This window comes from Gorilla gorilla, chromosome 11 (genome assembly GCF_029281585.2).
Source record: "Gorilla gorilla gorilla isolate KB3781 chromosome 11, NHGRI_mGorGor1-v2.1_pri, whole genome shotgun sequence".
NCBI lineage: Eukaryota > Metazoa > Chordata > Mammalia > Primates > Hominidae > Gorilla > Gorilla gorilla.
Window position 1 is genome coordinate 61,333,845 of NC_073235.2, and position 15,326 is coordinate 61,349,170.

General features: G+C 43.4%; 1 pseudogene; it reads left to right on the top strand.

The window, feature by feature from the left end:
* The first annotated feature begins 8,416 nt into the window (after positions 1–8,416).
* Positions 8,417–11,988, top strand: LOC101128661 (putative gustatory receptor clone PTE01; annotated as a pseudogene).
* Positions 11,989–15,326: the final 3,338 nt, after the last annotated feature.

The following is a 15,326-nucleotide window of genomic DNA, read 5'->3' on the forward strand; positions in this document are numbered from 1 at the left end:
GTCTTTTCTCCTTAATGATTTAAGTATCCCATACTAAGCTTTCCTGTCAAATAAACTAAAAGTCTGGTTTTATTCTGTTTGGAAGTTTGTAACTAAATATTTATCTATGGTCTGAAGAAAGAGGGAAAAGTCAAGTCGGTTGTGATAGAAAGTGTTTCCACACCCATCAGCAGAAAGTGTTGAAAATGGTGCTATAGTTACTGCTCTAGTAAATGCTCAAGTCTGCCAATGAAGGAGGATTTATTTGTTTTTCCAACAATGTCCACTTAATTTTCTCTAATTTTTATTCTACTTTGCTAATCAAGGCTTCAGCATGATCAGAGACTGCATTGGATCTAATCTAGAAATCTGTGGGGCGAGGGAAGCCCTTGAAAGCAAGCAGTGGCCGTCCTTGATAGAATGGAGTGAGTCCTCAATTATCTATGTAGCTAGAAAGGGAAAGGTTAGTGAAGAAAACTGCAGATAATATAGAAATCCTTTTTATTTCTTTTGGCTTCTCATACACACACACACACACACACACACGTTTATATCACACAGCAATGTGCCATGGTTGCAGGTTGTTTACCGGGTCCGGAGGAGGATTTTGCCAGGACTGCTTTCCTTTCTCCTTGGAATCTTCAGAGAGGGGAAAGAGGGTTGTGTTGGGATTTGGGGGTTCTTCGGGTGAACTTGAGAGAACTACTAAGGTCTCTTGAGTAGAAAGGTTTATATTACACTTTAAACCAGGTAAATTATTTTCCTATTGTTGCTGTAACCAATTGCCATAAATATAATGGCTTTTAAAAACACACATATTGGATATCTTACAATTCTGGAGATCAGATGCCCAAAATGGGTCTTGCAGGCTAAAATCAAGGTGTTGGCAGGTCTGTGTTCCTTTCTGGAGGCTCTAGAAGAGGATCTATCTTCCTGCCTTTTCCAGTTTCTAGTGCCACATGCATGCCCCATTTTCTTTTCTTTCTTTCTTTTTTTCTTTTTTTTTTGAGACAGAGTCTTGCTCTGTCTCCCAGGCTGGAGTGCAGTGGTGCAATCTTGGCTCACCGCAACCTCCACCTCCCAAGTTCAAGCAATTCTCCCACCTCATCCTCCTGAGTAGCTGGGATTACAGGTGCACATCCCCATGCCCAGCTAATTTTTGTATTTTTAGTAGAGATGGGGTTTTACCATGTTGGCCAAGCTGGTCTCAAGCTCCTGACCTCAGGTGATCTGCCCACCTCAGCCTCCCAAAGTGCAGGGATGACAGGCGTGAGCTGCCGCCCTGGCCTCATGCCCCCATTTCCAACAAGCATCACTCCAACTCCTGCTTCTGTTATCATGTGTCCTTTTTCTGACTTTGATCCCCTTGTCCCTCTTCAAAAGACACTCGTGAATAAAGCAGGCCTACTGGACAATCTGTATAATCTTGCCATGTCAACATCTTAATTTAATCATGTTAGCAAAGTCTCTTTTGCCATGGAAGGTAACATAGTCACAGATTTCAGGGCTAAGAACGTAGACATTGTTCAGGCTACCACACCAAGACCAGCCAGGTTTTCTCAAACCTGGGGCTGATCCTGGTCTTCAGTCACCAGAGCAAGTTTAACCTGGGCTAGGGCTTTTAGGGGTTCAGGCTACCGCAGCACACCATAGCACCTTCTGCTAGGTCCTTCACCCACTTCATGGCCTGCTTCTGGCTCTAATGCATCCAAGCAGCTGGAATGTAATTAAGCAGCTGTGGGAAAGAGCTCTCAAGTCACTGCAAAATACTTGTAGCCTCAGCGTAATAGATATGGTGAATAAGCATAAAGGGCAACATAATGAAAATGTATTTCTATTTTTGTCTCCCACTGTCTTTTTATTTATTTTTTATTATTATTTTTCTCAGATATTTACTCTGAGAACCTGGTTGACCTCCAGCAGGTAAAATTCACAAAAGTAACTGGGTCCCTCTGGAGTTTTCTTCTCAGACTTGTTCACACTGAGCCTCCAGCAGGTCATCAATTACAGTTCTGGTTTCCCTGCCTGGCATAGGTTCCACTGTCTTTTTAAAACTTGTTCAGGGAAGGGGTGATCCTGCCCCTGCCTCCATGAGTGTAGGCCTCAACTGGGAGCACTGTTAATATTTCAAGCAGGAGAGTTCTTGGGTTACTGGGATATCGAGCATCTCAGGCCCTTGTCCTCTAAATGCCAAGAGTATCCTCCCTGCCAATCATTGTGACAACCAAAACACACTCCAACATATTTCCGAATGATCTCTAGGGAGGTGGTACTGCCAGAAAACCCGGGCAGCCCCATGACTTCGTTCATTCTCAGGTCCTCAGGGAGTAATTGTTTCATGGTCCCAGCAGGTCTTTACTCAACCATTAGAATAACTGATCCAGTGTGAAACCCAAAACTCCCAGGGGTTTAGGGCTGCTGTTGGGGAATATCCGCAGGAGGGAAGGGAACTTTCAAAGTTAGCCCACTCCCTCACCCCTGCTTACTCACCTGAGTGGGCAAAACTGGGGAAACGGAATCAGAGAAGTTTCTGAGTTTCTTATTGATGGCTTGATCACAAACCACTTTTTCTTTTGTGGAAAGTTTTGTGGGTTTTTAGAGTCCCATCACTGAGAATGCATCCACCCTCAAGGCCATGCCCGCTTGACCCCTGGTTCCGTGGTACCCCACCCCATCCCACACACAGGCCTCGCCCCCCTCTAGGGTAGGGAGTTCAGAAGTCAGGACACTGCTTCTTCATTCTGCGTATGGCAGCCCAGAGGCTCACTTTGGAATATCACATCTATTGCAGCTTGTTACCTAGTGGAAACTTCCATTTTAACATTCTATTCTAGTCAAGAATTAAGACAATAATTTCAAAACAAATCATTTATAGCTGATTCTTCCATGACTGAGGACCTCTGGGTGTCTGAGTTTCCACAGCATGGTCAAGTACATACAACTCACTTTTATAAGCTATTAGCTTTCCAAACTGAATTTTGAAGACAATACTTGAAATGCCCTTTTGTCTGGAAGAATGTGTAAGACATTTTTTTCCTCCAGTTTTGACTCTGTTCTCGTGATGAATTCTGAAAGCTTTCTTAACCTTGCTGCTTTATTTTCCAGTCCCCTCAAAATGGAGGTTTAGGGACCCACAGGTAACTTCTCATTCATGTTGTTTTCTGACTTTAAAAAAGCATTTTAAAATGTCTGGAACATAGAAGAGTGAATGACTCAAATCTGATGAAAATATAATGACCTGTTTTGCTTCTACATGTAGCATTTCACTGCTTACAACACATCTACACATAGATTTTCTTTTTTGATTTTCTTTTTAGATTTTCTTTTTTGAGGTAAAGAGGAGGCAAGTCCTATTTTATAGATGAAGTGTTCACAGTGGACAAATAAGTAGGTATTATTATCATCCCCAAGAACCTAAGGCTCAGAAAAGTTAAGTGATTTACCCAAAGTCACACAGCCAGTAAGTGTGCCCTCAAGATACATGCCCTTCTTGCTGTGCCATACATCTAGCCTTCTCTCTTGAACTAGAACCTGATCAGTTGCTCATAAAACACTTTAATATTCAGCCTATATGGGAAAGGAAAGGTTTGGGTCTGTCTGTTTTATTGAATGTTAATGCCAGCAGAAAGCCAGATGGCCAAAAGGAGTAGTCTTTTATGGTTCTCAATTTTGGCATTGAAGGGCAAGTGAAAAGGAACATGAATTTGAGGAAATAGCAGTGCAAGTCTTCCCACGAGGCATCACAGGTCTTTGTGAAATGAGTACTTTGGGACCAATCAAGCCAAGATAAACACTGAATCATTTCAAGTGAGACAAACACAATCCCCGTGTCTCTATTTTGCTAATTAGGAGCCCAGAGCACAAAGCTCACAGGACTGGTGGTGTCAGATTAAATTCTGGAGCATTCCCATAAACATTTCCAGAGACCTCCCCTGCCCTTTGTCAACTGCACATTAAACAGCTTTCTCAGCCCAAGGGGCCTCTTCCTTTGCAGACCTCCTGCTGGGTGAGACCTTCTACCGAGGATTTCTCTCTTTACCTTTAGTTTTTGGAAAGCCCTTAGCTCCATTTGTTACAGTTATGTTCTGCCTGAGTACTCAGACTTCCCCTAGTCCTTTGTACTTGAAGTTTTATAGCTCTTCTTCACTCTTCTACCCTGTCTAGCACTTCATAAAGCTGTGTTCTTTGTTGCCTTTATGTACATTCAAATACTACTACTATCCAGGCTTTATAAATCACTGAGTTGTGGAAACCAACTGTGTAATGCACATTCCGATGATGATGTTTTACTGGTCACAGGAGATTCTTAAGGGCAAAGTATTTAGCATTAGCACCCAAAGTGGCAAAGACTGGTTAATACTATTCAGAGGACACTATCTAAGAGATTGAGGTGGTGATTATAATGGGGAAGAAGTAAAAAAAAGACAAGGTAAGCTTCAAATCTCCACAGTTCCCCACAAGGAAACCTCTCTTCTCTGAGCTCTATAACATCACTTCAAAGCAATTTTACAGCATAAATTATTCTGGTCAGTATGATAATAATAACATCATGCCCTTCAGAGCAATTGATGATGGAGTTTTTCCCTGGGATCATGGAAAAACTCATCCCCAGTGGCTATTTACCATCAAAGTGGGTAATATACAGACTTGAGGTTTACAGAAGCAGGTCTGCATTATCCAGGGATGGAGTTCACGCCAACCTGAGTAGCAGCTCTTTCAGGTTGTCAGCGAAAAAAGCTTAAATATCCTGCTTTCAAATTCTAACAGTACCTAACCCGTCCACGTTGTTGGGGTTGCTGCCAGCTGAGGACAGCTGGTTCACCTGATTGGACCTGAAAGGTGCTTTCTTTCCTATCAGCTTAGCCCATGAGAGGCAGAAGCTGCTTGTCTTTCAGTGGGATGATCTGGAGTCAGGTGTCACTAGTCAGTACACTTGGACCGGGCTTCCCCAAGGGTTCAAGAACTCCCCCACCATCTTCGGGGAGGCGTTGGCTCGAGACCTCCAGAAGTTTCTCACCAGAGACCTAGGCTGCGTGTTGCTCCATGAGGTTGATGACCTTCTGCTGGGACACCCCACTACAGTGGGGTGCGCCAAGGGAACAGATGCCCTACACCAGCACATGGAGGACTGTGGGTATAAGGTGTCCAAGAAGAAAGCTCAGATCTGCCGACAGCAGGTACGTTACTTGGGATTTACTATCCGACAGGTCAGAACGCAGCCTGGGATCAGAAAGAAAGCAGGTCATTTGCAATCTACCGGAGCCTAAGAGCAGAAGGCAGGTGAGAGAATTCTTAGGAGCTGTGGGGTTTTGTTGACTGTGGATCCCAAACTTTGCAGTAATAGCCAAGAATTTGTATGAGGTCACAAATGGGGTGGGGACTGGGAAACTTTGGAATGGGGATCCCAACAACAGCAAGATTTTCATGAGTTAAAGGAAAAACTTCTGGCAGCCCCAGCCCTGGGGCTACCCGATCTGACAAAGCCTTTTCCATTGTATGCATCAGAGAGAGAAAAGATGGCAGCTGGACTTTGAACCCAAACTGTGGGGCCCTGGCTGAGGCCGGTGGCCTACCTCTCTAAACAACTAGACGGGGTTTCTAAAGGATGACCCCCCTGTTTGAGGGCCTTGGCAGCAACTGCCCTGCTAGGACAAGAAGCAAATAAGCTGATTCTTGGGCAAAACCTGAAAATAAAGGCCTCCCATGCTGTGGTGACTTTAATGAATACTAAAGGACATCATTGGCTAATGAATAATAGACTTACCAAGTACCAAAGTTTGCTCTCTGAAAATCCCCGTATAACCATTGAAGTTTGTAACACCCTAAACCCCGCCACCTTGGTCCCGGTATCAGAGAGCCCTGTGGAGCCTGATTGTGTAGAAGTGTTGGACTCAGTTGACGCTGGCAGACCTGACCTCTGGGACCAGCCTTGGGCATCAGTAGACTGGGAACTATACGTGGATGGGAGCAGCTTCTTCGACCCCCAAGGAGAGAGAGGTGCAGGGTATGCCGTGGTAACCCTGGACACTGTTGTTGAAGCCAGATCGTTGCCCCAGGGCACTTCAGCCCAGAAAGCTGAACTCATTGCTTTCATTCAGGCCTTAGAACTCAGTGAGGGTGGGACTGTCAACATTTACATTGATTCTCGGTATGTCTTTTTAACCCTTCAAGTGCATGGAGCGTGATAGAAAGAAAAGGGCCTATTGAACTCTGGGGGAAAAGACAGAATATATCAACAAGAAATCTTTCAATTATTAGAAGCAGTATGGAAACCCCACAAGGTGGCAGTTGTGCATTGCAGAAGACACCAGCGAGCTTCCACCTTGCTGCGTTTGGGGAATTCCCACGCTGCCTCAGAGGCTTGAAAAGCAGCATCTGCCCCCTTCCAGGCATCAGTGCTCCCTCAAGCACCTGATCTTGGACCTACTTCTTCTAAAGAAGAAAAGGACTTTCTCCAGGTAGAGGGAAGGACAAGTGATGCAGGAAGGATGGATTCGGTTACCAGATGGGAGAGTTGCTGTGCCACACTTGCTAGGAGCTGCAGTTGTACTGGCTGTGCAAGAAACCACCCATGTAGGTCAGGAGTCACTGGAAAAGTTGTTAGGCCAGTATTTCTACATCTCCCATTTGTCAGCCCTTGCCAAAATGGTGAGGCAGTGGTGTGTTACCTGCCAACAGCATAATGCGAGGCAAGGTCCAGCCGTTCCACCTGGCATACAAGCTTACGGAGCAGCCCCCTTTGAAAATCTCCAGGGAGACTTCACAGAGATGCCAAAGTGTGGAGGTAACAAGTATTTACTAGTTCTTGGGCGTACCTACTCTGGGTGGGTGGAGGCCTATCCAACACAAACTGAGAAAGCTCGTGAAGTAACCCCTGTGCTTCTTCGAGATCTGATTCCGAGATTTTGACTGGCCTTACGGATCGGCTCAGATAACGGGCCTGCGTTTTTGGCTGCCTTGGTACAGAAGACGGCAAAGGTATTGGGGATCACACGGAAACTGCATGCCGCCTCCCGGCCTCAGAGTTCCAGAAAGGTGGAGCAGATGAATCGGACTATAAAAAATAGTACTATTGTCTTCCCCACTGGATATTTAAAACAACACCACAAGCAAGGGGCGTCAAACCACCTGCTAAATTTGAGGGAATGTTATCCTCTCCTCCCTCCCCCGGCCCCAGATATTAGAGACAATAACACAGGGGTAATGTACACCCACTGCTTTATTGGGAGTAATATCATCCTCTCCCTTCTTGGATATTAGGAACAATATTACATCGTGCGTGAACACCTGTCCCGAAAATCAATGGAATGTCATCCTGTGCCTCCATGGATATGACAAACAATATCACGGGGGATGTACAACTTCTGAGATATTGGCAGTGATATCATCCTCTCCCCTCTGGAAGTTAGGGACAATATCACAGGGGTAGTGTACAGGCTCTGGGATGTTGGAACTAATATCATCCTCCCACCCACTGGATATTAAAAACCATATCACAAGGGGCGTGTACACACACTTCGATATTGGTATTAATACCATCCTCTCCCTGTTTGGATATTCGGTGCCATATTTCAGGTGGGGTATACACCACCTGTAATATTCGAAGTAATATGATTTTCTCCACCCCCCGGATATCAGAAACAATATCACAGGGGGGTGTCAACAACCCCTGCGATATTTGCAGTAATATCATCGTCTCCTCTTACGAATATTAAGAACAATATCGTAGGGGTGGGGGGTATACACCCCCTTTCATATTTGATATCATCCTCTTCCCCCCTGGATATTGGGAACAATATCAGGAAGGGATGTACAGATCCTGCGAACTTTGCTGTCATATAATTGTCTCTCCCCTAGATATTAGGACAGATGTCACTGGGGATGTGAACAGCCCTGCTATATTGGGAATAGTATCATCCTCTCCCCCCTTGCATATTGGGAACAACATCACAGGTGAGGTGTACTGCCTCTGCGATATTGGGAGTAAAATTTTCCTCTCTTCCCCTGGACATTAGGAAGGATATCAGAGGGGGAGGGTGTACATTCCTTGCGATATTCAACGTAACCTTATCCTCTCCCTCCCAGGGTATTCAGAACAATAGGACAGGAGGGGTGTACACCCCCTGTGATATTGAGAGTCATATCATCCTCTTTTGCTCTGGATATTAAAACAATATCACAGGGTTATGTACACCCCCTGCGACATTGGGAGTAATATCATCCTCTTTCCCTGTGGATATTAGGAAGAGTATCACAGGGCTGTGTAAACCCCCTGCGGTATTGGGAGTAATATCATCGTCTCTCCCTCTGGATATTAGGAAGATTTTCACAGGGGTGTGTACTCCCCCTGCGATATTGGCAGTAATATCATCCTCTCCACCCAGGAAATGACTAACAAGGTCACGGGGTTTGTACTCCCCCTGCGATATTGGGAGTAATGTCGTCCTCCCCAAACCTGGATGTTAGCAACAAGATCACAGAGGGGGTGTACACACCCACCCTGCGACATTGGAAATAATAATGATCCTCTCCCCACCTAGATATTGGGAAAGATATCACAGCGCGGGTATACATTTCTGACACTGTTGGAAGTAATATCATTCTTTTCCTTTCTGGATATTAGGAAGAATATCACAGGGGTGCTGTACAATTACTTTGATATTGGGAGTAATATCATCCTCTTTTTCCTGGATATTGGGCCCAAAAACACAAAAAGGTGTACAAACCCTGCGATATTGGGAGTAACAGCACACTCTCCTTCTCCGGATGTTAGAAAACAATATCATCAGGGCTGAACACCCCCTGCGATAATGGGAGTCATATTGACTCTTTCACAGGCCATTTGGAACAATATCACAGGGGGTGTTTACAAACAGGAGTAGTGTACACCCCCTGGGATATTGGGAGTAACATCATTCTCTCCACTATGGATATTAAGAACAATATCCCGGCAGGAGGTGATACACCCCCAGTGATATTGGGAATAATGTCATCCTCTCCTTCCCTGTATTCGGAACAATATCACAAGGGGGTGTACACGTTCCGTGATATTGGAAGCAATATCATCCTCTCCCTCGCTGGATATTAGAAAAAAAATCACTCACAGTGTACAACCACTGTGATATTAGGAAGAATATTACAGGGTGTACACCCACTCTGACTTTAGGAGAAATAGCTCCCTCAAATGTCACAAATAATACCACAGGGTATACACTGATATCTCCCTAGGATATTACAAATACTATCACAGGGTGTACACCCACTGTGATAACAGGAGTGATATCTCCCTAGGATATTACGAGTAACATCACAGAATGTACACATATGGTGTGCACCCACGGTGACATTAGGTGTAATATCAAAACAGGACATAACCAATAAGACCACAGGGAGTACATACATGATGTACACCCACAGTGATGTTATGAGAACTATCTCCCTAGGATAATACGAATAACATTGCAGAGTGGACACACATGGTATACACCCACTGTGGCACTAGGACTAATAACTTTCTAAGATATTACAAATAGCATCACAGAATAGAAACACATGGTGTACACCCACTGTAACACAAGGTGTAATTTCTCCTTAGGATATTACAAGTGACATCTCAGGGCGTACACACATGGTAAACACCCACTGTGACATTAAGGGTAATATCCCCCTAGGATATTACCAATAACATCACAGGGTGTCCACCCATGGTGTACACACTCTGTGATGTTAGCGATAATAACTCCCTAGGATATGATGAATAATACCACAGGGTGTACAGAAACTGTGATATTAGAGGTAATATCGCTCTAGGATATTATGAATAATATCACAGGGTGTACACCCACTGTGATACTGGGAGCAATATCTCTCTAGGATAGTAAAAATAATATCACAGAGTGTACACCTACTGTGATATTAGGAGAAATATCTCTCTGGGATATTACAAATCATATCACAGAGTATACACACGTGGTGTACACTCACTGTGATATTAGGGGTAATATCTACCTAGTGGATAACAAATAACATCGCAGGGTGTACACCCACTTTGATATTAGCTGTACTATTTTTCTAAGTTGTTACAAATAAGATCACAGGGTGTGCAAACATGGTGTACACTCACTGTGATATCAGGAGTCGTATCTCTGTAATATATTATGAATAATATCACAGGTCATACACCCACTGTATTATTAGGAGTGATATCTCTGTAGGATATTACAATTAATATCACAGGGTGTAGAGCCACCGTGATATTAGGAGCAATATCTTTCTAGGATATATAATATATCACAGGGTGTACACCTAATAATATCACAGGGTGTACGCCCACTCTGCTGTCAGGAGCAATATCTCCCTAGGATATCAAAAATAATATCACAGGGTGTCCAATCTCTGCCTTCCAGGTTCTAAGGGATTCTCCTGCTTCAGCCTCCCGAGTAGCTAGGGTTACCCGCCAGCACGCCCGGCTAATTTTTTTTTATTTTCACTGGAGACGGGGTTTCACCACGTTGGCCAGGCTGGTCTGGAACTCCTGACCTCAGGTGATCCATCAGCCTCGGCCACCCAAAGTGCTGGGATTACAGGTGTGAGCCATGGCGCTCGGCCAAGAGTTATATATTCAATTCATTTGCAAACACAGCTCCCATATTTGAGTGTGCATGTACTTCTATGAAGAAATGATGTCAGAAAACCTAAGGATGATAATAAATATGAAAAGTAACAGGCATGTCAAAAGGTGTTCCAACTGAGAACTCTAAGGTTCGATTTCGTTTTTAGATAATGGGGTCGTAGCTCTTGTGTCGTCCTTTAACATATTCTATGTCAAAGGAATTTGTAGCACGGTGTCAGAATAAAATAGAGCGTATTTCACGGCTTCTTAATTTCTTTCAATTAGACTGAGATCTTTTTCTTAAAGAGAGAAGGACATTTTCATTGCATTGTATTTTTTCTGAAAAGAGTAGGCCATATTTTACTGAGATCATGGATTTGTTATATATGATGTTTTGGTCTTCTAATATTCTTCAGTGGATTTTCTCTAAAGTAGTATGTACAGAAAGACTTGTATAGCAAAAAAGTAAACCACATAATAATTCTGAGATTTTTGGATTTGTCACAACTGAGAAACATTGCTGGCGGTGTATGGTCTGCAAGTGTGAAAATGTTCCTTGTGAGTTGCTTGCATCCAGCATTAAGGGCTGGTTTTTATCTTTTATTTTTCCAATCCTCTTTCCTTCTCAAGGTGTCCAAGACACACGGAGCCACGGAATCTCACAGGTGTCTGAGAATTCCTCCTCCTGGGACTCTCAGAGGATCCAGAACTGCAGCCGGTCCTCGCTTTGCTGTCCCTGTCCCTGTCCATGTATCTGGTCACGGTGCTGAGGAACCTGCTCAGCATCCTGGCTGTCAGCTCTGACTCCCCTCCACACCCCCGTGTACTTCTTCCTCTCCAACCTGTGCTGGGCTGACATCGGTTTCACCTCGCCCACCGTTTCCAAGATGATTGTGGACATGCAGTCGCATAGCAGAGTCATCTCTCATGCGGGCTGCCTGGCACAGATGTCTTTCTTGGTCCTTTTTGCATGTATAGAAGACATGCTCCTGACTGTGATGGCCTATGACAGCTTTGTAGCCATCTGTCACCCTCTGCACTACCCAGTCATCACGAATCCTCACCTCTGTGTCTTCTTCGTTTTGGTGTCCTTTTTCCTTAGCCTGTTGGATTCCCAGCTGCACGGTTGGATTGTGTTACAATTCACCATCATCAAGAATGTGGAAATCTCTAATTTTGTCTGTGACCCCTCTCAGCTTCTCAAACTTGCCTGTTCTGACAGCGTCACCAATAGCATATTCATATATACTGATAGTACTATGTTTGGTTTTCTTCCCATTTCAGGGATCCCTTTGTCTTACTATAAAATTGTCCCCTCCATTCTAAGGATGTCATCATCAGATGGGAAGTATAAAGCCTTCGCCACCTGTGGCTCTCACCTAGCAGTTGTTTGCTGATTTGATGGAACAGGCATTGGCATGTACCTGATTTCAGCTGTGTCACCACCCCCCAGGAATGATGTGGCGGCGTCAGTGATGTACGCTCTGGTCACCCCCATGCTGAACCCTTTCATCTACAGCCTGAGAAACAGGGACATACAAAGTGCCCTGCGGAGGCTGCACAGCAGAACAGTGGAATCTCATGATCTGTTCCATCCTTTTTCTTGTGTGGATGAGAAAGGGCAACCACATTAAATCTCTGCATCTGCAAATCCTGCCCCTTAGTCACATTCTTTTTGTGGCTTGATGGCTTTTATTCCTTTCCGCATATCCTTTGTGAATATTGCTTTCTTCGTTATGCCTTTAACTGGAATGGGTGAGTATTCTGGGATCCTCTGTTTAGCAGGAACCTCATGACAGAATCCTCTATACCTAGGCGGCCTCTTTTAGTTTCTGAGCAATAACCCTGTCATCCAGGTGGAATCACAACCATCTTTTATATACATGAAGTCCTCTCTTCATTTTGGAATTCCCTGAAGACTGACTTTATGGAAACAATGTACAGGAGGTCCTCCAACACCACTGGTTGTTCAAAGTTGTGTAGTTATACTGTTGGTGAAAAATAAGTGGTTTCACTATACATACATCCTTTTGCTTCAAGGTGAAGTTTCCAAGAGACTTTCAAAGACGTTAAGTGAGGACATACTGTAAATCAAATTCATATCCTCTTCCAGAGTTCATGTGGAATTTCTTTATAAACTGCTTCTAGAGAATCGATTGAGGCAGGTTACGTGTAGAGATCCAGGTCGCCGTTCCTCAATCTTGGCTTTGAGTCAAATCACCTGGGGAGCTTACAAATGGTGAGGCCTGGGTCTCAATACCTGAGATTCTGATTTCCTTGCACCTGTGTGAGTATGTGGATTTTTTTTTTTTCTTTTCTTTTAAACCACCAGAGGTGGTTCCAATGACGAAGTTTTCAGAGGCATCAAGCTCCAATAAGTAAGAACAGAAATTAATTGTGATATGATTTCCTCAAATATTATCTTCAAATGCGTTGTCCATCAACAGCATACAAATGTTTATTATGCTGTTTTTTTCTTACCATTTCGCATTCTTTTTTTTTTTATTATACTTTAAGTTTTAGGGTACATGTGCACATTGTGCAGGTTAGTTACATATGTATACATGTGCCATGCTGGTGCGCTGCACCCACTAACTCGTCATCTAGCATTAGGTATATCTCCCAATGCTATCCCTCCCCCCTCCACCCACCCCACAACAGTCCCCAGAGTGTGATATTCCCCTTCCTGTGTCCATGTGATCTCATTGTTCAATTCCCACCTATGAGTGAGAATATGCGGTGTTTGGTTTTTTGTTCTTGCGATACTTTACTGAGAATGATGGTTTCCAATTTCATCCATGTCCCTACAAAGGACATGAACTCATCATTTTTTATGGCTGCATAGTATTCCATGGTGTATATGTGCCACATTTTCTTAATCCAGTCTATCATTGTTGGACATTTGGGTTGGTTCCAAGTCTTTGCTATTGTGAATAATGCCGCAATAAACATACGTGTGCATGTGTCTTTATAGCAGCATGATTTATAGTCCTTTGGGTATATACCCAGTAATGGGATGGCTGGGTCAAATGGTATTTCTAGTTCTAGATCCCTGAGGAATTGCCACACTGACTTCCACAATGGTTGAACTAGTTTACAGTCCCACCAACAGTGTAAAAGTGTTCCTATTTCTCCACATCCTCTCCAGCACCTGTTGTTTCCTGACTTTTTAATGATTGCCATTCTAACTGGTGTGAGATGATACCTCATAGTGGTTTTGATTTGCATTTCTCTGATGGCCAGTGATGATGAGCATTTTTTCATGTGTTTTTTGGCTGCATAAATGTCTTCTTTTGAGAAGTGTCTGTTCATGTCCTTCGCCCACTTTTTGATGGGGTTGTTTGTTTTTTTCTTGTAAATTTGTTTGAGTTCATTGTAGATTCTGGATATTAGCCCTTTGTCAGATGAGTAGGTTGCGAAAATTTTCTCCCATGTTGTAGGTTGCCTGTTCACTCTGATGGTAGTTTCTTTTGCTGTGCAGAAGCTCTTTAGTTTAATTAGATCCCATTTGTCAATTTTGGCTTTTGTTGCCATTGCTTTTGGTGTTTTGGACATGAAGTCCTTGCCCACGCCTATGTCCTGAATGGTAATGCCTAGGTTTTCTTCTAGGGTTTTTATGGTTTTAGGTCTAACATTTAAATCTTTAATCCATCTTGAATTGATTTTTGTATAAGGTGTAAGGAAGGGATCCAGTTTCAGCTTTCTACATATGGCTAGCCAGTTTTCCCAGCACCATTTATTAAATAGGGAATCCTTTCCCCATTGCTTGTTTTTCTCAGGTTTGTCAAAGATCAGATAGTTGTAGGTATGCGGCATTATTTCTGAGGGCTCTGTTCTGTTCCATTGATCTATATCTCTGTTTTGGTACCAGTACCATGCTGTTTTGGTTACTGTAGCCTTGTAGTATAGTTTGAAGTCAGGTAGTGTGATGCCTCCAGCTTTGTTCTTTTGGCTTAGGATTGACTTGGCGATGCGGGCTCTTTTTTGGTTCCATATGAACTTTAAAGTAGTTTTTTCCAATTCTGTGAAGAAAGTCATTGGTAGCTTGATGGGGATGGCATTGAATCTGTAAATGACCTTGGGCAGTATGGCCATTTTCACGATATTGATTCTTCCTACCCATGAGCATGGAATGTTCTTCCATTTGTTTGTATCCTTTTTTATTTCCTTGAGCAGTGGTTTGTAGTTCTCCTCGAAGAGGTCCTTCACATCCCTTGTAAGTTGGATTCCTAGGTATTTTATTCTCTTTGAAGCAATTGTGAATGGGAGTTCACTCATGATTTGGCTCTCTGTTTGTCTGTTGTTGGTGTATAAGAATGCTTGTGATTTTTGTACATTGATTTTGTATCCTGAGACTTTGCTGAAGTTGCTTATCAGCTTAAGGAGATTTTGGGCTGAGACAATGGGGTTTTCTAGATAAACAATCATGTCGTCTGCAAACAGGGACAACTTGACTTCCTCTTTTCCTAATTGAATACCCTTTATTTCCTTCTCCTGCCTGATTGCCCTGGCCAGAACTTCCAACACTATGTTGAATAGGAGTGGTGAGAGAGGGCATCCCTGTCTTGTGCCAGTTTTCAAAGGGAATGCTTCCAGTTTTTGCCCATTCAGTATGATATTGGCTGTGGGTTTGTCATAGATAGCTCTTATTATTTTGAAATACATCCCATCAATACCTAATTTATTGAGAGTTTTTAGCATGAAGGGTTGTTGAATTTTGTCAAAGGCTTTTTCT